The sequence below is a fragment of the Triturus cristatus genome, chromosome 4_2, assembly GCF_964204655.1.
Source record: "Triturus cristatus chromosome 4_2, aTriCri1.1, whole genome shotgun sequence".
NCBI lineage: Eukaryota > Metazoa > Chordata > Amphibia > Caudata > Salamandridae > Triturus > Triturus cristatus.
Window position 1 is genome coordinate 934,119,062 of NC_140586.1, and position 24,726 is coordinate 934,143,787.

Below are 24,726 nucleotides of genomic sequence, written 5' to 3' on the forward strand. Positions count from 1 at the left end.
TAATTCCTAAAAATTATTATTTAATTTACTATAATTAAATTACTTCCCACCTTATTCCCCTATAAACCCACAACCTGCTACGGTACGAAAAGGCATAATTTACTGAAAAAAACATTTAACTTCTAAACATTCTCTACATATATTTAAAAACCAGTACAATACTTAGCAAAAAATATATAACACTAATATAAATATCGATATTAGTAACATCAATATTTTTGCTATCGATATTACTAACTTCGATATTAACAAAAACGATATTTCTTACCTTCAGGTCGATATTCTGGTCGTTGATAGTCTTGATTTCGATATTCTGTCCATTCGAGATTTAATACTCAATATTACTGTAGGTCGACATTAAAAACTCGATATTTTGATTGCACACCATTCCTCAACATACGATGACTACTTTATCTGATGAAAGCTCCCTCGAGTATAATGGAGGAACAGTTGGCGGTGTAGCTTGAAATAGAAAAGGTGTTTGACATACTGGAGTGGGATTACCTACTGGCTACGCTGGAGGAAATGGGCATGGGGCTGGGCTACCTTATTAAGATACGTGCCCTCTATAAGAACCCAACAGCATGACTCAGGACTGGATAGGTGATATCTGACAGCTTTTACATACATAGGAGCAGCAGGGAGGATTTTCCCCTGTCCCTGTTTATTTGTACCCTGGCCATGGAGTCAGTGGCCTGCTGCCTGCACTTACAAGCCCAGGTTTGGAGTCTCCTGGAACATGACAAACACCACATTATCTCTTAACAAGCAGATGATGTCCATATTTATCTGTGTGATACCATCATCACACTTTTAGCCCTCATGGACACACTGGAGGAATTTTTAACCTTTGTCAGGCCTCAGAGTAAATTGATTTACGTCTTGCCTGTTCCCCCTCCCTTCGGTTCCTGAGCATAAGGGGAGTGTTAGGTGCTGTACCAGGGTAGCATCTTGCATTCCCTCTGCTGTATGATTGCTTAATCCTTGTTGTAATGAACAGTACTTGACAGTAGCAATGCTTGTTAGCCAGCGTTTCTTTGTATATGTATTTGACAGTAGCAGTGCTTGTTAGTCAGCGTTTCCTTGCTCACGTGTTGGTTTAATACATTTACATATTACAACTGTCAAAGTTTCCACGTGCTTTATGAGACAAATGCAGCACGAGTACTGGAACGTGCCTCACGTGTACAGAAAAAACAAGCACTACATGACTACTGGAAACGCACGAGTATTTGAACGTGCTTCAATTAACAGAAACCCCTGAGGCTATAAAAACCCCATCCTTCTTTCACCCAATGCTTCGCTTCAGTGTCATCACTGGAGTTCCGGATCCTACCTCGTCGTGAGTCAGCTGCCTTTGGCGAAACCTCCTTCCTTCGCTGGTCTGCTTCAGCTTTGGATCGTCCCTCATCTTCTTCCGGTCCGTTCCTCATCTTCCTCCGGCGCCTGGGATAACATCAGCAGGACGTCATCTACAGGACAAGAGGAAAACACAAAGACATGAACAGCACTTGTATGTAGTCAAGTAAGCAGAGTTCTTAATCGGAATCGGTAAGACTTTTTATTACCGTTTGACATTTCAACCTTGGCAAATCGGAAGCCCTCTGTGTGTAGCTCATTCAGAGCTCTCATCTACGGACTGATTATTTAAGCGTTTCAAGGGCTTGTGAATATTTCAAAGGGCTTGTGCATATTTCAAAGAAAAGACTGATAACAAATGAGACTCATTATTTAAGAGTGTAAGCACAAAAAAAAGGCGCAGGGATTAATATTTGCGCTAATCATGTTTTGTGAATGATATGCTGAAAAAGAGCAGCATTTGCATTTTGTATAGAAATTAGAGCTTAATATGTTATTAGGGTTATGCTGTGTAAATTGTAACGCTTGACACATTGTATAGGATTTGCGCTAATAGAAGCGCTTGCAGGCAGACTAGGTGGTTTGTTTGTTTCTTTTGTTTGTTTTCTACAGAATCCTTTAGAAGAAAAGATCCTGAAAGATATAAGGTATGCACCATTGAACTTCTCTAATTCCACAACTAACCACATTAACAAGTTAGAGGGGATGGATTTGGGTACATGCACAGCTATGTTTTGATTGATGATTCTTTTTCTTAAAGGTTGCTCATACCAATTTTGTCATAAGCAAAACAATCGCGAAGTGTCTACAAGGGGTGTTCTCAACCGGGTAGGTAATTATAAAAGCAAGTCTAGAGTAGAATCTAAAGCTCCAGAATTGTAGTACATTACATGTTGTTGTATTATTGTTTTCACAGATACCTGTATAACTAGGTCTGAAGGTTCCACGATTTCAGCTGAGCCCCCCGAACACTTCTAGCAGAGAGACAGCAGACTTCACGGCTTCCTCCACTTGGAAGATCGCGAGTTCCGTATCTTCTCTTGTTCTCTCTTCCCATTTCCCCTTCCCTTCCCGGAGCAGGCTAGCTTGGTCGGAGTATCTGTTTTCTTGCCGGGCTGCCTGGTTCAGGGAGGGATTGGGACCAAGCAACATCAAGCAGGAGACAACCGGAACACTGGTGAGCGATTTCTAACAGGGAGAACCCTGCAGCAGTTTGGCTGGAATGGTGCCTTGACACGCTCAAGTACTTGGGTGTATAGATTTACCTCTCAGACAAGGATCTTCTGGAGGACACTGTTAACATGGGGTAGAGCCCTGGACTCGATCTGTAAGTCCCTCTTTTCTAGCTGTCCTTGCTCCTGTCCCCACTGGGCCATGTGGCAATCTCCAAGATGCTTATCCTGCCATGGTTCCTGTACTTCTTTTTTTTGTTTTTTTTACCTCTTTTTATTGATATGCGTTCAATATTCAGTACAATTAAGAAACAGGTATATTGCACTGCCATCTTTTCCATTTTGTGCAAAAAACAATAGTACACAGTTATTTACCATAGCAGTTACAGCGTGTTGTGACACGTTACAGTTTACATTACCTCACCATAAATCCTTATAAGTCTGCCAGGCCCCCCATATCTTCTCCCATTTCCTCAGCACCCCCTACTTTCATAAACTGTGCGTGATGCTTGCCAGCACCAATCTAGATAATTTCCACACTGTTCTATTGTCGGAATGGCAGTTGCTCCCCATTTCCGCGCAATATTCTGCTTTGCAAATACTGCTGCCAGTACCAACCACTGTCTTACATGTCTCATCCAGTTTTCTTCGCCCGAAATCAGTAGTTGGAACTATTTAGGCTCTATCAGTAGCTCGAGGCCCATGACCGCAGCCATCACCGCTCCTACCCCATGCCAGTAGACATGTAGCACTGGGCATTCCTATTTTAAATGGGAGAAGGTCCCCTCCAATCCACACCCTCTATAGCAGAATGTATCTCCACTACATCCCATTCAGTGCAACACCAACCTGGGATAATACACCTTGTGGAGAATTTTCAGTTGCATAAGTCTGAACCTTGCTCGAATCAGAACCTCTCGTGGACCTTGTAGGACCTCCATCCAATCCTTGTCTTCCATCGGGTCGACGTCCCCCTCCCAAATTGCTCACTGTGAGCCTCATGTGTCTGGGGCATTATTCATTATTTTCTTATACAGCAAGGAAATGGCTTTTTCATGTAGCAGTTTGGTCAATACTCTATCCTCCAGTAGAGAGGCTTCTTCTAGAGTCTCTCCTTCACAAATATATTTCTGTAAGGCATGTTCCAGTTGCAAGTACCATAAACATTTCCCTTTCCCCATCATGTGTTCCATTTGTATGGTCGTCAACGTGATTTATGCCTGTCCTCTCCAAATGACCCCCACGTTCTCAAAAGCCAGAAGTTCCCCCTTAGCAAAACTCTTTAGGTCACCCACACCCTTCAGACGATCACTGTCTCAGAGTGGTGTCATCCCTGTGAGTTTCCCTTCTCAGCCAATATATTTAGTTGCAGCATACCATGTCTGTGTCACGGTCCGAGTATGTGGCGGTAGGCCCTTCATTACTCGCTTGGTATATAGTACTGCTCTAGGTCCCTTATTACCCATGGCCAGTTTATCCACCCTATATGCTGGTTCTGCCCGTCCTCCAAACACCCACCCATTTACAGTGACTAATTGGGCTGCCCAGTAATAGGGCTGGATGTTGGGTACTGCTAGAACCCATTCATAAACCCCTTTCTGGAGTTTTCTCAATGCTATCTGGGGTGTGGCCCTGCCCCATAGTAGAACTCGCAATTCAGCATCTACTTTTTGAAAGAAAGAAGGGGGCACCTCATATGGTGTATTTTGCAGTGCATATAATATTCAGGAGAGGGCCATCATTTTGAACAATGCTGCATGTCGCAACATGGTTAGAGGGAGGGTCTGCCAGTGCTTGGTGTCTACAATGAGTCTGTCTAGCTGTGATCCCAGATTACGATGGTAGAACTCTTGGGTGCCTTTTGTTATATAGATCCCTAAGTATTTAAAGCCTTGTTCTATATTTGGTACTACACACCTGGTTGTCAATATGGGGGTTCCCCCAGATAAGGGGAAGAGTAGTGACTTGTCCCAATTAACTCGGTACCCTGAATACTCCCCATAGATGCGGAATATTTGCAGTATCCTGTCAATTGATTGTCTCGGTCTCCTGGCATAATGGAGGATGTCATCCGCATATAATGAGATACGTTCTTCCCACTCCTCCTGAACTGGGATCCCCCAGATTAAAGGGTCTTGAGGTATCCACATGGCCAAGGGCTCCAAAGCCAAAGCAAATAAAAGTGGGGACAGCGGACATCCCTGTCTTGTCCCCTTTTCCAAAGCAAATAACCTGGACACTGTGGCGGTGACTCTTATCCTAGCCAATGGTTGTTGGTAGAGAAGTCTGACCCCCCCTATGAATTTCAGTCCCAGGCCAAACCAATCCAAAACTCAACACTATTGAATGCCATCCTCGCATCTAGGCACAGGAGACCTGCCTGGTCGTCCCCGTTAGATAAAGGACCCCGAACAGCCTCCTGCGGTTTAGTCTGGTTCATCTATGGGACATAAACCCAGATTGATTGAGGTGAACAAGGTGGGTAATCACTCCTGCCAGGCGCATGGATAGGAGCTTTGCTACGACCTTTATTTCATAGTTGAGCAGAGAAATTGGTCTATATGACCCAAGTTCAGTTGGTGGTTTGCCTACTTTTGGTATTACGGCTGTCACCACAGTTCTCTGATGTGGGGAAGGTACCCCTTCTTTCTTTGCATCTGTCAGCATTCACAGGAGGTGCCTTGCTGTCTCATTCAGCATAGATTTGTACATCTCCACTGGAAGACCGTTCGGCCCTACCACTTTGCCTGATTGCAGGGAGTGGGATGATGCTTTTATTTCATCAATTGTTAGCTCTTCCTCTAATATCTTCCTATCATCCTCTGATAATCGTGGTAAGGTAATATCTTGTAAGAAGTCACTACAGTCCTGCTCAGTTTTCATGGACGAGGAAGTGTACTTTTTTTCATAATAATTTGGAATATCTCTGCCACTTCTGTTTATGTATTGTATTCACCTCCCTCTTTGTATACCAGTCTGGGGACCCACTACCATTCATCCTCCTCTTATCTAGCCAAGCCAACAATTTATTTGCCTTGTATCCGGCATCATACAACTGTGCTGTGTGGCTAATTCTTGGGCCCTGGCACTATCTTCTAACAGGTCATGTAATTCTTTTTGTTGTAGCCTTAGGCGCTGTCGCTCTTCTCCTAACCCAGATTCTTCCCTTGTTGCCCTAGGCTCCAAGCTCCTTATGTAATTCTCAAGGGTGTGGCATTTAAGTAGTTTTTCCTTTTTTATTGTGCCTACTTGCGCTTGGGCTCTGCCTCTAAGGACTGTTTTAAAGGCCTTCCAGAGAGTCACTTTGGAGTCAACAGAGCCCACATTTTCTATAAAGAATTGTTCTGCTCCCTTACTCATATCGCCCTCTAAGTCCCCATCTTTAAAATACCATGGGTCTAGTGTGGGGGCAGTGCATACTCTTTCTGGCAGCTAGTCAGCCTCGCTTCTACCAGCGAGTGATCTGGAACACCTCTCGCCATATGTGTTGCGTCTGTAAATTCCCCTAGGACCACCCATTGTGTTATGAGATAGTCTAGTCTGGAGTGGTTTCTGCTCACTGCCGACATGTGAGTATATTGCTTCTTGGTGGGGTGTTGATCCCGCCATATATCACCCAGGCCCACAGCCCTTAAAAAGCCCCCTAATTGGCCTACTCTCCTCCCTAATGCGGTATACCATGCCACATCTACCTCTCTTGATAGAATGTCGCTCTGATCATCTCCTAATATCAGTCGGCCTTCTGGGAGTTCAAAGAGCGTGGGAACCAATGCTTCCAGTGTGATGGACTGTATCCCCAGGGGCACAGACACTGAACACAGGATCCCCTAACCGCTACGTATCGTCCTGATGTATTGTTCCATACCTTTCCTTGGTTCAAGGGAATTACTTTTCTGCAGAGTACATCCATTCCCCTGGATCCCACTGTTTACCCTGCGTGTGCCTGCAAACTATATCCATAACTCTCTAGAGCCTTAGAGTCGTTACCCTTTAAGTGTGTGTCCTGTAAAAGAACAACAACCAGCGTATGCTGTTCAAGGTATTGTAGGACCGCTGATCTTTTAAGATTACCATTGAGTGCTCACATTCCAAGCCCACAACTTCAATGAGGCCATCTTCGCTTTGTATTCAGCCATGGGGGAATGGGTCTCTGAGTCCATTGCCTCGGCAATGCCTGGTGCTCTCGTGTGTCTGCGTTGCATTCTTTAAATCTCTTGTTCCTTATTCAACTTGACTAACAACTTACTCCTGTCCCTTTCCCCCCACCCTGTTACCCTGCTATTAAGGCTGCGCCATCCCCAACTTCCCAACCCACAGCGTGCTTGTTGTCCCAAAACATGCTTTAACAACTATGAAGGGGAGTATGTTGGCTGCCCCAACGTGGGTATACCACAACAGAAGGAACATATATAAAAACTTGGTATTGGGATTAGACCCCTAATTCGCAACAGTCATATTTGTAAGTCCCCTTGCTGCTTTGATGTGATGAGTAAGAACTTAATATTGTTTGTATCTGCCATAGGTACCACATCAATCTCAAAATGATCTATCATTCCATATTTTTTACCATCACCTTAATCTGGTTCGCTTTTACCTTGTCATGGAGCGCTGCTCCTTACTCCATGCCATTCCCATTTGCTCCAGGAGCCGATATCCGGGGCCCCCTCCACCGCTCACAAGTCCTGTGGTTTATGCGCTTGTCCCGGCCTTGAAACTCTTGGCTTCAGCCTAGGCCCTTACCTACGTCTCGGTTCATTGATCGCCAGTCTCCCAGCCATTCCCAAGCCTCTTCGGGAGTTGTGAAGTGCCATATTTTGCCCTCTGCAAACACACGGAGCTTTGCAGGGAATAGCATCATATATTTAAGGTCTCTCTCTCTGGGTTCCTTTATTACTGCCTCAAAACTTTGTCTCTGGTATATGTACCCCATAGTTGAAAACTCAAGCGATGATTGTCCATGGGGACCCGGCTCCTGTACTTCTTAACAGCATATTACTTTCCCTCACTAAGCGCTTCTTTCTGGACCTCCATGGTCTTCTGCTGGAGCTGATAAGGATCACAGGAGGCAGGTGGTGCTCTTCATACTCCAGTGCCAACTTCTTGAGGGTGGTCTTGGCACCCCTATTATGAGTTGCACTATGCAGCAGCTCAGCTGCAGTGGCCGACGCATTGTCTGGGCACAGCCCCTTGACCGGAGGAAGCAACCATTGACAGGCTCCTCAGGTGGACACACATATATATATGTGGCTGTCAGAGTCCAAGGCTCGCCCACCACATAAGACGCATCAGATGAAGATAATACATCATTGCTGGCATGCATATGAGCAAGGCAATAGGCCCAATCCTTCATACTCCCCACTGGTCCCCGTTTGGTAGCTGCTGGAACTCTAGGAGTTGAACCAACACCATGAAATGTAGCCTTGGAAAAAGGCAGAGATTGGCCAAATGGGGGACCTTTTCCTGGTGGATGCACTAATTCCCTTTCAAGAGATTTTGGACACTTGTTTCATTGTGGCAGTTCATTTCCTGATGCATCATGCCTCACAGCATGATCATTACACTACACCACCACCGCATGTAATCATGGCACACAGAGGCACACAGAAAATTATTATGACCCTTTATGTCACGTTGCGCTCTTCCCACTACAAGTCAGCTGACAGGGCTAAAGAACAATGGATGGCTGACCTCAAGACGCAATTCATAGACAGTCTCTGGACCAGGGTGTTACAACATGCAAAGGAGGTTTCACGTAACACATGCTTCTGTTACACACAAAATGTAACTCTTTGCATCATGCACACCTCTCACCAAAATGCATAAAGCGCTTTTCTTCTATGTAATTCTCTGCATGCCCCAGATGTAGAGCTCATGAGGTAGGTTTGGTCTGGGACTGCCTGGTGATGCAGCCGGATTGGGGGAGTCACAGGATTCCTGCCACTTTGGTGGAGCACTTGGTCCTGCTGTGGTAAATATTTAAATTACCTGTACTATTTTTTATGCGGTAAAGTCTAGTAAGAATAACTCAGTCAAAATAAGAGGCAGAATCCGTGGTATTAGAGGTTCTGAAAAGGACTTTATTCCTTTCAAAGGAATTATGGTTCGAACCAGGCAATCATATTCCATCACCACGAAGGTTCAGGAAGGGATAGGCAATGCATTATTGACAAGTAATCATATATATATGAAAAGCATTACATTAAGACAGATGCAGGAGGCGTAACAGCTGATAATACAGATAAGAATACACATACGTAATGAAAATAGGCGTAATAATAGGCGTATACTAGAAACGTCATTTAAAATGATGTCACAAGTGGGTGGATCCATAAGAGAATCCTGCAGTGTCAGCAGAAATATTTGGCAGAGATGCGCGCGCAGCCGCATGACGTGTGATTGACGTGCAACTAGAGGGTGAAGGGGAATTGACATTTAGCCCTACATGTGGAGACAGAAGTCTGGGGTGTCAGGACAACCTAGTCCTAAATCATATCTAATATCTTGTGTTTAAGGAACTATATTATCTGGAAGAAAATGTCTTCGCGGACAAATCCTATTCTATACTGACTGTTAGTGCGTGTACAAGCGTCTAGGTGTCTACATGAGATGCGAGGGGGCAGGAATCTTCCATGGTAACAGGGGCTATGAATTACTTGCACGGAGACAGTAAGGCCGGGCCCTTTGCTCTGCAGCTAGAGGGATGTTTACCTAAGCTATTTAGACAGGAATGCATTGGATGAGGAACGGAGCAGATAACTTGAAGGCTGAATACAGTTTTTTGGCAGGCAACAGGCCGCGTCAGGCACCGTTAGCCACGCAGGGAGTAAGACAAAGTTCATGGATACAGAAGCAGGTCCAGGCTGAAGCATTTCAGAGGCAGAAGCAGGAAAAGGCTTGATGGCAGAATTCAGGGCCTACTCGCCTGAACTTTAAAACTTGAAAAGTGTACCATATAAAGTCGGTGGCCAATCATACTTAGGAATGGAATATCCGGCCTATTCATGGCAGATACGAAAGAGGACATGTTAACGTTGGACGCACATGTATTTGCGTCTTCATAGCTGGAACTGGAGGGAACATACATGTACTTGTAGTATGTACATGGAGCCGTTGGGGTCTAAGATAGGGGACACAATTGACCATAAAAATTCATATTTCCTCATTCCCTCCTTGTCCCCAGGAAATATCGATCTTCAGGAATCCATCAATCTGTTCATGTAACATCATTTGTTCTTCTTTCTTCTTCCGGGATCTTGAATGAAACCTTGAACGTGGAATACACGATGTGGCACACAGGCCACAAATCGCTGGTCCACATTGTAAACATAGGCAGCAACTGAATACTATTAGAAGGCCAATACCTAGGAAGGATAGGACTTTCCATCCCCAGGCTGACAATACGCTCCGGAACCAACCGGACCAAGTCCAGGTGCCTGGATTCTGATGTATCTGGCTTACGATTTTATGAAGTCGAGTTATGGCTTTATACACTGACGGCGCGTTTTCTGGTATGAAAACACAGCAACTTGATCCGATGACCCTACAAGCTCCGCCCCTATCGGCCAGAATGACGTCAAGGACAAGACGATTTTGAAGAACAACAATCCGCATCGCAGACTGCTCCTCTGTTAAGTTGCCTAAGGCGGAAGTAGTTTCATTCACTACTGCTTCAAGGGTTCTAGTTAATCTACGTATCAGCTTACTATTAGTGACTGTACCTATGTAGGGAAAGAAACCTTTATTGAAATCTGTGTATTTCTCCCATGCTGTTTCAGTGTAGTCGACAATCGGGAGATCTCTCTGTTGTCTACTGTGTACTAAATGGGTATTCCTATGATAATCAGGCGGGGCTAGGAAAACAGGTGGCAGAAGGAATGCAATGTAACAGGTACCATCCCAATCTAGGGGTAGGCGTATGTATGCGGTATGACCACAGATGAAGTAAGAGTGACGGGAAACTCTAAATGTAGACTTGCCTTTATCACTGAATTCTATTACAGTGGTACATTTACCATGGCCCATGTGTATTGAACCATTCTTTCTTACACATAATTCGCCTCTAACTGGAAATACTGACATAGCGGGCAAGATTGGTGTAGCTTCGGATTCAACATTCAGGATCATGAGGTTAAGTGTAAAGTTACCTAATCCATATACTTCATTTTCTAGATCAGTCCCTGTTCTTTTGGGAAGTCCCTCCTTGTTAGGGTAGCAGACTTTAAGTAAAACTAGGTTCAGGTTTCCCCATACCCAGTTGTCTTGATAAACTACTGAATTTGAATCTAGGGAATTAATCAAACTAAACCATGCTCCACAGGAGCCATTGTGTGTGAATGGATACGGAAAGAGGGGCAGAACTCCCCTGTATTTCTGATAGGGAGGGAGTCGGCCACATATCCAACAATTTGTAGCATTGCTGGTCTGATGAGAATGATGTAACATACTAATGAATGTGTTGTTGCGCAGCGCAAATCTATAGGACAACTCATGCGGAGGTAATTCGCTAAAAGAATGTTCGGCAGTAGCAGTGTAAGCACGCTTGAAAATAGGATAGTACATATGTAACAGCATACTTACAGTAATAATAATAAGACTTAGAAAAAACATAATCAACAATGTCACTATACAGTGACTATGAAGTGATTTACAGTATGCATGTTTCTTGAGCTGTTTCTGTCTATTTTTCTCTCTCATTCGGTCTAGAGGATACATGTCAAAGACTTAATTCAACCGATTCACCTTGGAGAGGACTTAAACAATCGAATTGTCTGACTTGCTAGACCTTAGTTTCAGTTTATAGTTCTCTTTTTCTGTCTTTTCAACCAAGGGAAGTTTTGAGTCAGTCGGTGAGGGAATGCAGGGTTGGACGTTTAAATCCGATGGTAGTCCATGAAATTTCTTGATATGACTCGAGTGCAACCACCCTTTGCGGCCCTCTATCTTCACGGCTGTCCTCGTGGTCAGTAAAATGAGTTTCGGTTGTTGCCAGCGAGGCTCCAACGGACTCCTCCTGTCGAAGTTCCTCACCAGTACCAGGTCACCTGGAACCACTTCATGAGGCTTCACCTCAGTGTTATCGGGAAAAGCTGCAGCTACCTGTGAACGACAAGATTGTAGTGCAGACATCAAGGAAGCCAGGTAATCTGTCAGCATATTACAATCAACATCAGTGATCTTACGAGGTATAGGCGTCCCCCACATATTTGGTGGCCTACCGAAGATCACCTCATACGGGGATAGCCCTGTTCGAGAATGTGCTACCATTCTCATGTAAAAGAGCGCAACCGGTAGGGCTACTATCCAGTCGACACCTTTCTCTCTACAGATTTTTGCAAGTCGTATTTTCAGGGTCTGATTATGACGTTCCACGAGACCTGCTGCCTCGGGATGTCGGACACAGTGGAATTTCCATTGATAGCCTAACAAGAGTGAAATGTGCTTCATTAACTCGGATGAGAACGGCTGGCCATTATCTGAGTACACGATACGGGGCAAACCATACCGTGGGAAGAATTCTCGAACTAACTGTTTAGCAGTAGTCGGGGCAGTGTAATCTGAGACGGGATACGCCTCTGTCCACCGGGAAAGAGCGCATACAACTACGAGGACATATTTGAATCCTCGACATCGTTCCATCTGGATATAATCCATCTGGAGGACTTCAAAAGGGTGATCGGGGGGTTGAAATCCACCCTGTTCTACAGGTACGCCTTTTCCTGGATTGAACTGACAACAAATCATGCAGGTACGTACTTTCTGTTTAGCTGCTGCTCGCAAGTGTTTATTGAACCAAATGTGTTGAATACTGTCTAGCATAGCTTTCTCTCCTAGGTGCGCTGGACTATGTATTGTGTTAATGATGACTTGAACCATTGAGTCGGGGAGAAACCATATAGATTTTCCCTTCGTCATCCATCCTTGATCCGTTTGGATCCCTCCTAATTCAGTCCATCTCTTTATTTCTTCTGGTGTAGCATGTGTCTGTATGTCAATTACATCAAGGGCGGGATCCTTAACTGTCATGCAGTGTGTTGGTGTCGGAACTATTGTCTTTGTCGTGTCAGTTGGATGAGTCTGATTCTGAGCAGTCTGTTTAGCTGTTCTGTCAGCTAGGTCGTTACCCTGAGAAATAATGTCAGTCACTTTTGTATGGGCTTTACACTTCATAATCGATATTGCAGTCGGCAGATGTATTGCATCTAACAGAGCTTGAATAAGGGGACCGTGCTGGATTTGGGCACCGTGAGAAGTTAAGTAACCTCTCTCTCGCCAAAGCACGCCGAAGTCATGGACGACTCCGAATGCATAACGTGAATCTGTGTATATGTTGACTTTCTTATTTTTGGCTTGAATACAGGCTTGTGTCAGAGCGATGAGCTCTGCTGCTTGAGCTGACAAGGTATCGATACAATTTGTTTCAATAACTTCAGTGTCTGTTGTGACTGCATAAGCGGCCACTAACTCTCCTGTATTTGTTCTCATGCATGAACCATCTACATATAATGTCAGGTCTGGATCTGATAGTGGAATATCTTTCAAGTCTTGTCTGGGTTTTGTTGTAATAGTAATAACTTCAATACAATCATGTGCCAATGGATCTGTTCCACTTAATGGCAAAAGTGTGGCAGGGTTTAATGTACTACAACGTCTGATTTCTATGTGTGGCTGGAACAATGTCAATTCATAACCCGTCAGTCTTGCTATAGTCAAGTGTTGTGTTTGGGTCTGGTTCAAGAGAACCTCTACTGCGTGTGGTACTTGTACTGTCAATTGATGTCCTAACACTATGGCATCGCTTTGTCTGATTGCTAAAGCTGTTGCTGCGACTGATTTCAGGCACGCAGGAAGAGCCTGAGCTACGGGATCTAATGTACTAGAAAAATAAGCACATGGCTTGTGTGATCCTGCTTGTTCCTGTGTGAGTACTGACAAAGCAGTACCTTCACGTTCCGTGACAAAGAGTGTAAAACGTTTGCTGTAACATGGTGTTGCTAAAACAGGTGCTTGGCATAAAGCTTTCTTTAAACATTCAAACGCTTGTGTATGTTCCTGAGTCCAAGGGAGGTCAGTCGATGTCGCTGCCTCCTGTGTTGTCAACTGAATGAGTGGTTTTGCTAGAAATGCATATTGAGGGATCCACTGCCTGCAATACGAAGTGAGGCCTATGAATGCCCGCACCTCCTTTTGTGTCCTGGGTGGCGGCATGTTAACAATTAACTGGATGCGGTCGGGTGTAAGCTGTCTTCCCCCCTTGGACAGCAAGTGCCCAAGGTACACAACTTGCTGGACACAGAATTGCAACTTCGAAGGGGACACTTTGTGCCCCTTGTCGGCTAAAAAATGTAAAACCGTCAGTGATGTTTTTTCACATTCAGGTTCGCTTCGGGCGGTGATCAGCAGATCATCGACATATTGAAGCAGGGCAGTGTTAGCTGGCATGTGGATACTGTCAAGTTCTCTTTTCAGTGCTTGGCTATAGATGCTGGGGCTTTCTGTGAATCCTTGAGGTGCGCGTGTGAATTTAAAACTTCGCCCATTTAAACTGAATCCGAACAAATATTGGCTTTCCGGATCGATTGGGACGCTAAAGAAGGCGTTCTTGAGGTCAATTACAGTAAAGAACGTTGCTTCTGAATCTATGGCTGTTAATAATGAAGAGATATCTGGGACCACGGGGTATTGTGGTACAATGCATTTATTTAATTCGCGTAGATCAATAACTAATCGATATACTGGCGGTGCTTTTGGATCAGTTCGTTTAAGAATCGGAATTATCGGGGAATTACATACATTGGAGTCGGTTTCCACTACCACTCCTTGTGCAATGAGCTCGTCAATGATTTGCAGCAAAGCCACTACAGCATCTGGTGGTAATTTGTATTGTCGCATTCGTGGTAGTACTACTCCTGTTTTGAGTGTGACTCGATATGGTGTAATGTGCATACAACCTACATCAGTGGGGCCTTGCGCCCATAAATGTGCAGGTAGATTCTGTAACCGGTGATCCATGTTTCTAGACACGTAGTGACCTTTAAAGTCACGCAAAAATAGTCGTACTCCGTCCGGAGAACAGCATATTATAGCTCCTAGAGCTTTCAATGTTTTTATACCTAACAAGTTTTCTGGACATGATTTCGTAAGCAATAGATCTGTAGTCCGTGTCAATGGACCAACTGTGAATGTAAGTGGTTGCGATACTTCGTTAATAGTGGGCTTTCCTGAAAAACCAAGGGAAAATTTTGTGAGCCTGAGAGGGGTGCCCCTGGGACTTCGCTGTGACTGATAGTGGTTCTGCTTGCCCCTGTATCGAGTAGAAACTTTCGGTCTTTCCCTAATACTTGACTCTGTACATAAGGACCCTCTTGATCTACGGGAACCTCGATAAGGGGTAGGCCAACTTCCCTCTCTAGGCTATTTCATGTGTAGCGCTGATACTCTGGGTAGTCATTTTGTGCATACTGGTACATCTGTTGTGTCGTGTTTTGTGTTGCAGCAATAGGCTGTGGCTGTTGTTGTGGTTGTTGTTGTTGTTGTGGTGCGGTCTGTTGTACAGCTGGCATAGGCTGTATATTCTGAGGTACTTGTTGCTGGATCTGATCCTGTCTAGGCGGACGTGGTCTCTCCTTCGTTATACCCGTAGAGATATTATGTTTTAGAACTGCGCAATCGTGTATATAATGACCTGGCTGTTTACAATAGTTGCATGTCCCTCTAACAGGACCCGCTGAATCATTGGACTGTGTCATACCCTTTTTATGACCGTCAGCTGGAACTGACTGGGCAACAAGCATTTTCATTTTCGTGTCTTTCATACGTCTTTGTTCATGTTCTTGTTCTTCCCTAATTCTGTTGTGATGATATTGTAACATTTGTAACATCTGAGACGGTGTGTTACCTTGCCAAGTACTCTCGAATTTCAGTACTCTACTCTTAACTTGGGGCAAGGAATTTTCAACTAATTTTGTCACAAACAGGTGTGGATACGACTCACTACTTGCTTTTATGCCACTATTAATACCAAAACATTTTTCAAATCGGGAATAGAAATCACTAGTGTCTTCATCTTGTTTTTGCTTACAGGCTGAAATTGCACCCCAGTCTTCCTTTTTCGTAGTCAATAAACGTGGTAGTACCTGCACTAATAATCCTGGTAATGCTGTAGTCTTTTCCCCAAGCCCTGAACCTGCAGCTCGGGCCTTTTCTTCGTTTTCTAATGCTGTCCAATCTATCTTTTGGTCTCCCACCTCCCATTCCTTTTCTTTGAGTTTCTCGTAAATACCGGCAGGTAATAAGACTTTTAATATTTTCATAATGTCAGGGTATGTATACTCTCCCATGAGTAACATGTCTTTTATCTCACGGTGGAAACCTGCTGGGTCCTTGTCATGGCTAGGTACTACTTTCTTCATTTCTAATAGTTCAATTTTAGTTATGGGCGTGTATACAAACACGCGTTTAAAAGTATTGTCATCACCTCTGACTGGGTGCACTTCGCGTAAGGGATTCTGTCTGTCTATGTGATACGTTTTTCTTTCTTTGGGGGGAACTGAAACATGTTCTGGGCATACGAAGACAATGTACTGGTGTCGATACTCTAGAATTTCTTTAATTAAATCAGTACCTGAACCTTTCCATTTGTTCGTGAGTAATTCTATCAGTATATCAGGTAGGGGACCAGGATCGGAGTGTTGGCTTCTATATAATATAACGAGGTGTTGTATCATGTATATACCAGCTAAACGCTGTTCGTCTGGGGTAAGATTCAAAAACGTGTGTGCTAGCGCATCATCACTGTATTTTTCAGAACTGTCAGCCCATTGTACTGCTGACCTGGCTAATTCTTGTTCATCCATAGAATCGAGCATGTGATACCCCCTTCGGTCTCGGAGTAATTTATCAACCGCCTGGAATAAGTGTTCAGGGGACTTCGTATTTAGCATAGGGGCTTGAAAATGTCTGTTACATTCTGGACGTATCGGACGTATCGGATCAGTAAAGTATCTGGTATTGTTACAAGGTCTTCCCCTACCTACATAAGCTATCGTTTCTAATTGTCCTGTGGGCATTTCTGATTCTTCCTCCTCCTCTCCCTCTGATTCAGTTTTGTCTGCCTCCATTCTGGCTTTATGTATTCGTTCTATTTCTTTGCGGATCTTTCGGCACATAGCTACTATACATGTCTGTTTATCATGTTTTCCCTCTGATATATTCTGACCCCATCTGGTAAGTACTTGCATTTCATCCTGATCTACCCCAGGCCTGTCTTTGTCTCTGATCAAGCAGTTTATAAAGAAGCGTAACAGTAATCTCTGTATATCCACTTTCTGATAATCCATGGCTTCGTCAATACTTTCAGGGCCTTGCCCTGTTTGGACAAAGCGATATATATTATCTAGATGATTAATCATTCCTGGTAGTGTCGTTAAATACATTGAAGCTCGTCGTATACGTAGTGATGATAGCAGCATTCTGTCATTTTTACCGGGCACTGGATCATATCTACAATCCACAAGATGTTCCTTAAACATGTCGGACGTTGCTATTTGGGGTGTACGTTGGTTTGCTAAATCTCTAAGAGACGATTTACTTCGTGACGGTGGCGTGGCAAAAATTGCTGTCGCACCTCCTGTCGCACCTTCTGAGGTGCTAGGCACGAAAGGATTTGTGGGATGTAAGGTAGAAACTGTGGATGCAGGGAAAACGGTGGAAACAGATGGACCTGTTGGATTGTGCGGAGGAGTTTGTTGTTGCGGAGGTGGGGGCGGATGATCTCGGGGTTGAGCACCATCGACAGGTGGCGTGTGTGGTGGAACATTAACATATTCGGGAGCTACATCGTCTAAATAGGAGGAAAGGAAAATATCTTTTGCAGTCTTGGGATGTGCTTTAATCGGAAGTAATGGGGGTGTCAAATCTTTCGGTATTTCCGGGGTGGCCTTAGGTAATCCTTCGGCCAAAAGAGGATACATACCATTCATAAGAGTGTTCCGTTGTCTGTCTACTTGTTCTGTTTTTACTCGGATACCTTTCTCTACTAATATGTTTTCTCGGGCTTTATTAGAGTTCTCCCTACTTTTCTCTTCCTGTCTAAGCGCTTTCTCTGTGCGCCTATGCGACTCTTTGCGCCATAGTTCAATGGCATCTTTCTGTGACTGTCTGGCTTTCTTTTTCCATAATTCTTCTTCTACTCTCATGATGCAATCTGCATCCCATGTCCCAGCTGCGGGCCACCTCTGACTTTCTGCTAGATCCTTGGTGTAGTCCACCCATAAGTCAAGATATAATACGGCATCTAGGCCATGTTTATGATACATAAAGTACCCTGGAGTGTCCCTAGGTGGAACGGGAACAGCTTCTTCGAGTACTCCTTTTCTAGTTTTGATCTGTCTTAATTTTGAAAAGAACGGCATCTTTAAACCTTGCTACTTGATTCTTACTCAAACTGGACTTGAACACAATTAATACGATAAACACAATAATGAACACTCATTCATACCACAATTTTAAAACCTATTAAAACATTTAACATTTAACATTTAACGAACAATGATAATTAGAAGAAAACTAGTCACTGACATAATACTAATACTAGATAATACTGAATTATATACATGAACATACTAGATATACTGCTAAACAGTACAGATACACTGCTAAAACAGTGCAGACCGGATTTGTGTACCCAAACCCGTCATGACCGGCACAAATTAATGTGCACGTCTAAATGCCTCCCCGGCAACGGTACTCACCGGGCAGCACGGAACGGAAGGCCTCGGAACTGAACTGTACTGGACCGGACTGGACTCGACTGGACTCGACTCGACTCGGAACTTCGGAACCTGGTGGGCCTCTGTATACCTCGGATCTTGCTCTCTCAGCTAGGCTCTGGTCGGGATACTTCGCACTTCTCACCGCCTCGTCTGGGTGTTGATCGCAGCCTCAGTCACCCCCGCTTGGCCGGAGGGAGATACAGGAAATCCTGCGGGTACGCGTTTTTGTCCGTTCAGCTGTGGCAGGGGACCGGGCCTGCAACGCACCTCCGGCGCGTGAGATGAGAAAGTGTCCCTATTCGGGCGCCAATTTATGTGGTAAATATTTAAATTACCTGTACTATTTTTTATGCGGTAAAGTCTAGTAAGAATAACTCAGTCAAAATAAGAGGCAGAATCCGTGGTATTAGAGGTTCTGAAAAGGACTTTATTCCTTACAAAGGAATTATGGTTCGAACCAGGCAATCATATTCCATCACCACGAAGGTTCAGGAAGGGATAGGCAATGCATTATTGACAAGTAATCATATATATATGAAAAGCATTACATTAAGACAGATGCAGGAGGCGTAACAGCTGATAATACAGATAAGAATACACATACGTAATGAAAATAGGCGTAATAATAGGCGTATACTAGAAACGTCATTTAAAATGATGTCACAAGTGGGTGGATCCATAAGAGAATCCTGCAGTGTCAGCAGAAATATTTGGCAGAGATGCGCGCGCAGCCGCATGACGTGTGATTGACGTGCAACTAGAGGGTGAAGGGAACTTGACATTTAGCCCTACATGTGGAGACAGAAGTCTGGGGTGTCAGGACAACCTAGTCCTAAATCATATCTAATATCTTGTGTTTAAGGAACTATATTATCTGGAAGAAAAGGTCTTCGCGGACAAATCCTATTCTATACTGACTGTTAGTGCGTGTACAAGCGTCTAGGTGTCTACATGAGATGCGAGGGGGCAGGAATCTTCCATGGTAACAGGGGCTATGAATTACTTGCACGGAGACAGTAAGGCCGGGCCCTTTGCTCTGCAGCTAGAGGGATGTTTACCTAAGCTATTTAGACAGGAATGCATTGGATGAGGAACGGAGCAGATAACTTGAAGGCTGAATACAGTTTTTTGGCAGGCAACAGGCCGCGTCAGGCACCGTTAGCCACGCAGGGAGTAAGACAAAGTTCATGGATACAGATGCAGGTCCAGGCTGAAGCATTTCAGAGGCAGAAGCAGGAAAAGGCTTGATGGCAGAATTCAGGGCCTACTCGCCTGAACTGTAAAACGTGAAAAGTGTACCATATAAAGTCGGTGGCCAATCATACTTAGGAATGGAATATCCGGCCTATTCATGGCAGATACGAAAGAGGACATGTTAACGTTGGACGCACATGTATTTGCGTCTTCATAGCTGGAACTGGAGGGAACATACATGTACTTGTAGTATGTACATGGAGCCGTTGGGGTCTAAGATAGGGGACACAATTGACCATAAAAATTCATATTTCCTCACTGCCCTTGCTGGAATCATGCCTACTCGGTCTTAGACCCAAGACTTTTATAGATTCCTTGATCTAGCATCATACTCTTCAATCGGCAAATCACGATGTCCTGGAAGGCTCATACAGCTCCTGGTATACACTGTTGGCTCTCTAAATTGCTGAAATGGGCAAAAGCTAACCCGGACACCCTCGCAGTGTCACGTACATGTGGAGGGGGGAATGCTGGAGTTTTGGTGCTGGAATAACTACATTAGAAAGGTAGAGGCAAAAAATTATGCACGTCCACCCTGAACCCCGAAAACTACCCTAGGTCTTTCTTTCCCATCATACAACTCATACAATGGGCCATCCAAGCACATGAGATAGTGGAACCATGCCCCTCTATGGACTCAACAGATAGTTTAGGTAATACAGCCACACCAACATTGCCCCTTACGAACATGAGGTGTGGGTCTCGTCAGTGATCCTGATTGGTACCCCAGAATTGGTGCCCTGGCCCGGAGCGACCATTCAAACTGGCCTACAGAAATTTCCTATATCTTCATGTGTGAATTAGCCTGTACTGGTGTGCGCACGTTCCTAGGTGCCCTTCCCAATCATGTTATTCCCCGAAGGGACTATTGCCACTATACACCATTCTGCAACCCATGCCAGTGCTGGGTCCTTCTTCATTATGACATGCTGCCACACCTGAGTTTGGGGATGCAACATGTCTAGGCAATTGTGACTCCACTGTTCATGTTTGTTATTCTGTTTGATGTGATATCATCTGTAAGTGGCACATCGGAATTGTCACTATCATGGTTTTTAGTTTCTTTGACTACTTGTGCTAAAACCAATAAAGAAATGTGTAAAAAATAAAAAATAATACAAGTTATGTTCTCAGTGGGTCCCTGATGTCCCATGATCTTGACACTGGGTGTACCAGTCCTGAATGAGTGCCCATCAAATCACTTCAATAACTTGAGTCTTGTTTCCATTTTTTAGATGTAGGTGTTGGACCTTTCATCCATTGCACTGCAATTCCTCACTTTGCCAAAAGTAAAGCCATGGCTCTAACTCCTCAAGTCCAATAGTGCCAACAATGCGAACAACAGCGCAAGGATTTTGTATAGTGCAGTCATCACTTCACCCCAAAATGTATGGGCATGCCGATGCCAAATGAAAAAAACTTGTGCCTCCGGCTAATCCGATTTGCACATTTGATTTTTAGTCCAGAGATACCACTGAATCAGTAGGTTTCTTGAATAATTGGATTCATGTTTCCGATTGTGTTCTTTTTATGCAGAGATGGACAGGTATACTACCACTGACCTGGCACCTATCTAAATTCCTCAATGTGCATGCAGCTGCCTGTATACAAAAGCTAAGGGTTCCACAGCAATGGCAAATAGAAGGGGTGACAGGAGGCAATGCTGTCTGATGCCACTTCCCATTGATAAACAATCTGGCCAAGGGGTTCCTACAAAACAAGATAATTTTAATAAAACGCCTAATCAGGCCCATTTTTGTGAATACCTGAAACATATATGGCCATTCCAGAGAGTCAAATATTTTTTTAGCGTCAAGAAAAAACTGCCGGTAATATAGGGTCTAAATGATGTGTCGCTGCTGGGAGAGTTCTTACATTTAACAATGTTGAGCAGCTGGGTATAAAATCAGTCTAGTCTGGAAGTACCACACCTGACATAAGTGTTTTTCATCTACTAACTAGGACTTTTGCAAATATTGTATTATTAATGTAAAGCAGTCACAGTAGTCTATATGATGCACAGTGGCCTTCTGATCTGTCTGGTTTGAGAAGGGCTATTCACATGTCCGTTCATGTCATTGTGGGACGTTCCCCTTCCAGAATGGCTTCTTCACACTGCTTAAGTATGTGGGGATTAAATCAGCAGAAGCTTCATAACATTGAAATCCCATCAGGCCAAGGTACCCCACCACTCTGCAGCTACTGTTTTACCTCTAGTAAATCCTCAAGGCATACATGTGACCCTTTCCAATCATGTAAGTGTGATATCATTAAGTTAGTCTGCAAATCTACTGCGCTGTTGTGGTGTCTCTAAACCGATCTCACAGTGGTGTGAATGCATGCAATATTTGTAGGTGTACTGGACAGCATTCAACTGGGTGTTCTACATTCATCCAGTCTATGGGCCTGAGCTTAGTGAGTGTGCTGTACCCCTAAAACCTTACACTACAAAAACACGAGGCAATGTGGTCCAAGATAATGTACAAATCGGTATATCCAAATACAGTCAAATAAGAAAAGACTGACTCAATCAATCAATCAATCAGTCAACTTTATTTGGTTTCAGCATATAAAACCATAAAAGTTATCAATACATAAGATAATTTCCCATTTCATCACACAATAAACTAAGTTCCACAAGAGTCTATAATAATTCAAAGCTGGAGGTACAAAGTTTAATACATATTCCCTTGACCCTCGATTAAAAATGTGAACAATTGAAGGGATGGGTCCCAAGACCTTGTCTAATATATATATATATATATATATATTCACTGAAAAAACCATAGGTTTCAGGGCTGTTATAGTTAGCTGGACATTTCACTCGTACAAAACCATTGAAATTCCTCCGTTATAGTTAGTTGTACTCACTATAACTCACGTACCCGTAATCCACTGCTGATGATGTCACATATTACATCATTCATGACATGGTCAGTGACATCACTGATGACATCACTGATGACATCTCAAATGACATCACTGATGACATCACTGATGACATCATCCAGTGAATGTGGTTTGGTTCGTTAGTTAAAAATGTATGATATATATAGCAATCTGCATTGAAGAATGAGTGGATATATAAATATAAATATCTGAATGGAGGATTTAGTAGCAGTGTGATTGACTGTTTACCTGACTATTTTATAGTGTCTCACTAAATATATTGAATAGTGACTAAACTGTGTGAATATCTGGATCACTTTGTCAGTTGTTGTGTAAACTGCTGTACCAGTTGGTTACTAGCTATGTGAAAGTCTATATTAGTTGTTGATTAGTTAACTGAGTATTTGTATGGGAGAGTGAATGTGTGTGTGGTTCGGTGGGGATGTGTGACTGCCGAAAGATGTGTGAATAGTTGATTCAGTAGGTATATGAGGTTAAGACTACATGTTATAACAGTTGTTTGGGTGAGTGAATATCTTTATGGGTATGCTGATGAGCAAATATATCTCTTAATGGTACATGTCCAACAAACTAGAAAAACTAAAAGGCAGTGTATGTGACAGTTGTTGTATATAAATAAGTATACATAAGACTCAGTGATTGTATGAGTGACTGTATGGATTACTTTATACTTGTAATAGTGATTTTATAACACACTAAGTGTGAATTACTATATATATGAATAAATGAAGTGGTGTTTGTATAAGTGGGTAGCTGAGTAAATGTAAGTAGGATTCGTTGTTTGCATAAATGAGTAGGATAACTGCATAAGTGAATAGGATGTGTGCTGGTGTGTAATGTCGATATAGATGTATAAGTATATTTGATAGTGTTTTATTGATCATTGACAGCATGTATGAGTGAATCTATAGGTAAGTGATTAGATATGTGTGTAGATCTAGGAATCACTGAGTGGGTTTTTAGAAACTTGTATTGGTGTGTCAATGGATTCAAATATGGTACTCTGTATTTTACAGTGAGTGATGAAAGGTTATACTAGTGTATGATGAGGTGTATCTGATTGTCACATGGATGATGTCATCAGTGATGTCATCAGTGATGTCATTTGAGATGTCATCAGTGATGTCATTGACCATGTCATGAATGATGTAATATGTGACATAATCAGCAGTGGATTGCGGGCGCGCGAGTTATAGTGAGTACAAGTAACTATAACGGAGGAATTTCAATAGTTTTGTACGAGTGAAATGTCCAGCTAACTATAACAGCCCTGAAACCTATGTTTTTCCTGTGAATTTCTAAGGTGTTTTAAATGCTAATTCCTAACTATAACATGTCTGAAATCTATGATTTTTTCAGTGAATTTTGAAGGTTTTATAAATGATAATTTTTAAATGTAATAATAGTTATATGTATTTTTTATACTGATTTTTACAGTTTTTTAACTTTATTTTTACATATTTTAATTTTTAAATTACATTATATATTTTTAATATAAATGGAAATAAAAATGTTTTTTAAAATACTGAAACTGAAATATTGTTTTTTTTGTTGAATGTATAAGTGTAGAACTATAAGTGTGTTGGTTAGTTAGGATACTTCATGCATAGTGGATAGGGGTTTGAGGCAGTCCATGTGCTAATGCATGGCTCGCTGCATGAGTACTTGGATACTGACTGAATGATTAGAGTACTGCAAGGACAGTGCCTGGGTGAATTTATAAGTGATAGAATTACTTTTCAGAATCAGTACTGGGCTGAAAGATGCAGCAATGAGGTTTCTCCTGATAACAGATGAGTAAATCGGAATTTGAAGTGCGGCTGATTTTAGATGAATATTTTAAAGTTCCAAAACTGCACAAATTTCCAAGTGAAACCAGTCAATGTTAGCCTATGGAAGGAAATTCAAGTTACTGGTAAGTACGGTTAGAATTACTTTTCAGGATCAGTCCTGGGCTCAAAGATTCAGGGCTGAGGTCTCTAAATGTTCACGGGAGAACTATTAAACAGGGACAGGGGTGGGAGCACACCGCTTCAAATCCCAGCAAGGTTCGCCTCTGGCATTGTGGTAAATGCAGTTTCAGTTACTTGCTTGCTTCAAGAGTGTTCGAGTGTTTAGCCACAGTTGGCGCAGATAGTGCTGATCTCTAGACACATAGTTCTGGTTCTTTAACCGTCATCAGTAGAAATTACAGTCTTTCAAATGTGGGGTTTGCTGAGTAGGCTTCCAACATCTTTCTCAGGTCAGGTACCTCTCACAGG

The 24,726-nt window shown here is 43.1% G+C and overlaps 1 protein-coding gene across 1 annotated transcript in view; it reads left to right on the top strand.

Annotated features, from left to right (window-relative positions):
* The first annotated feature begins 1,318 nt into the window (after positions 1 to 1,318).
* LOC146838952 (vomeronasal type-2 receptor 26-like) overlaps positions 1,319 to 24,726 on the top strand; it is a 104,218-nt gene continuing 80,810 nt past the window's right edge. Inside the window, exon 1 of the mRNA XM_085600194.1 lies at positions 1,319 to 1,551. The gene's annotated coding sequence lies outside the window, so the exon portion shown is untranslated. The remainder of the gene's footprint in view (positions 1,552 to 24,726) is intronic.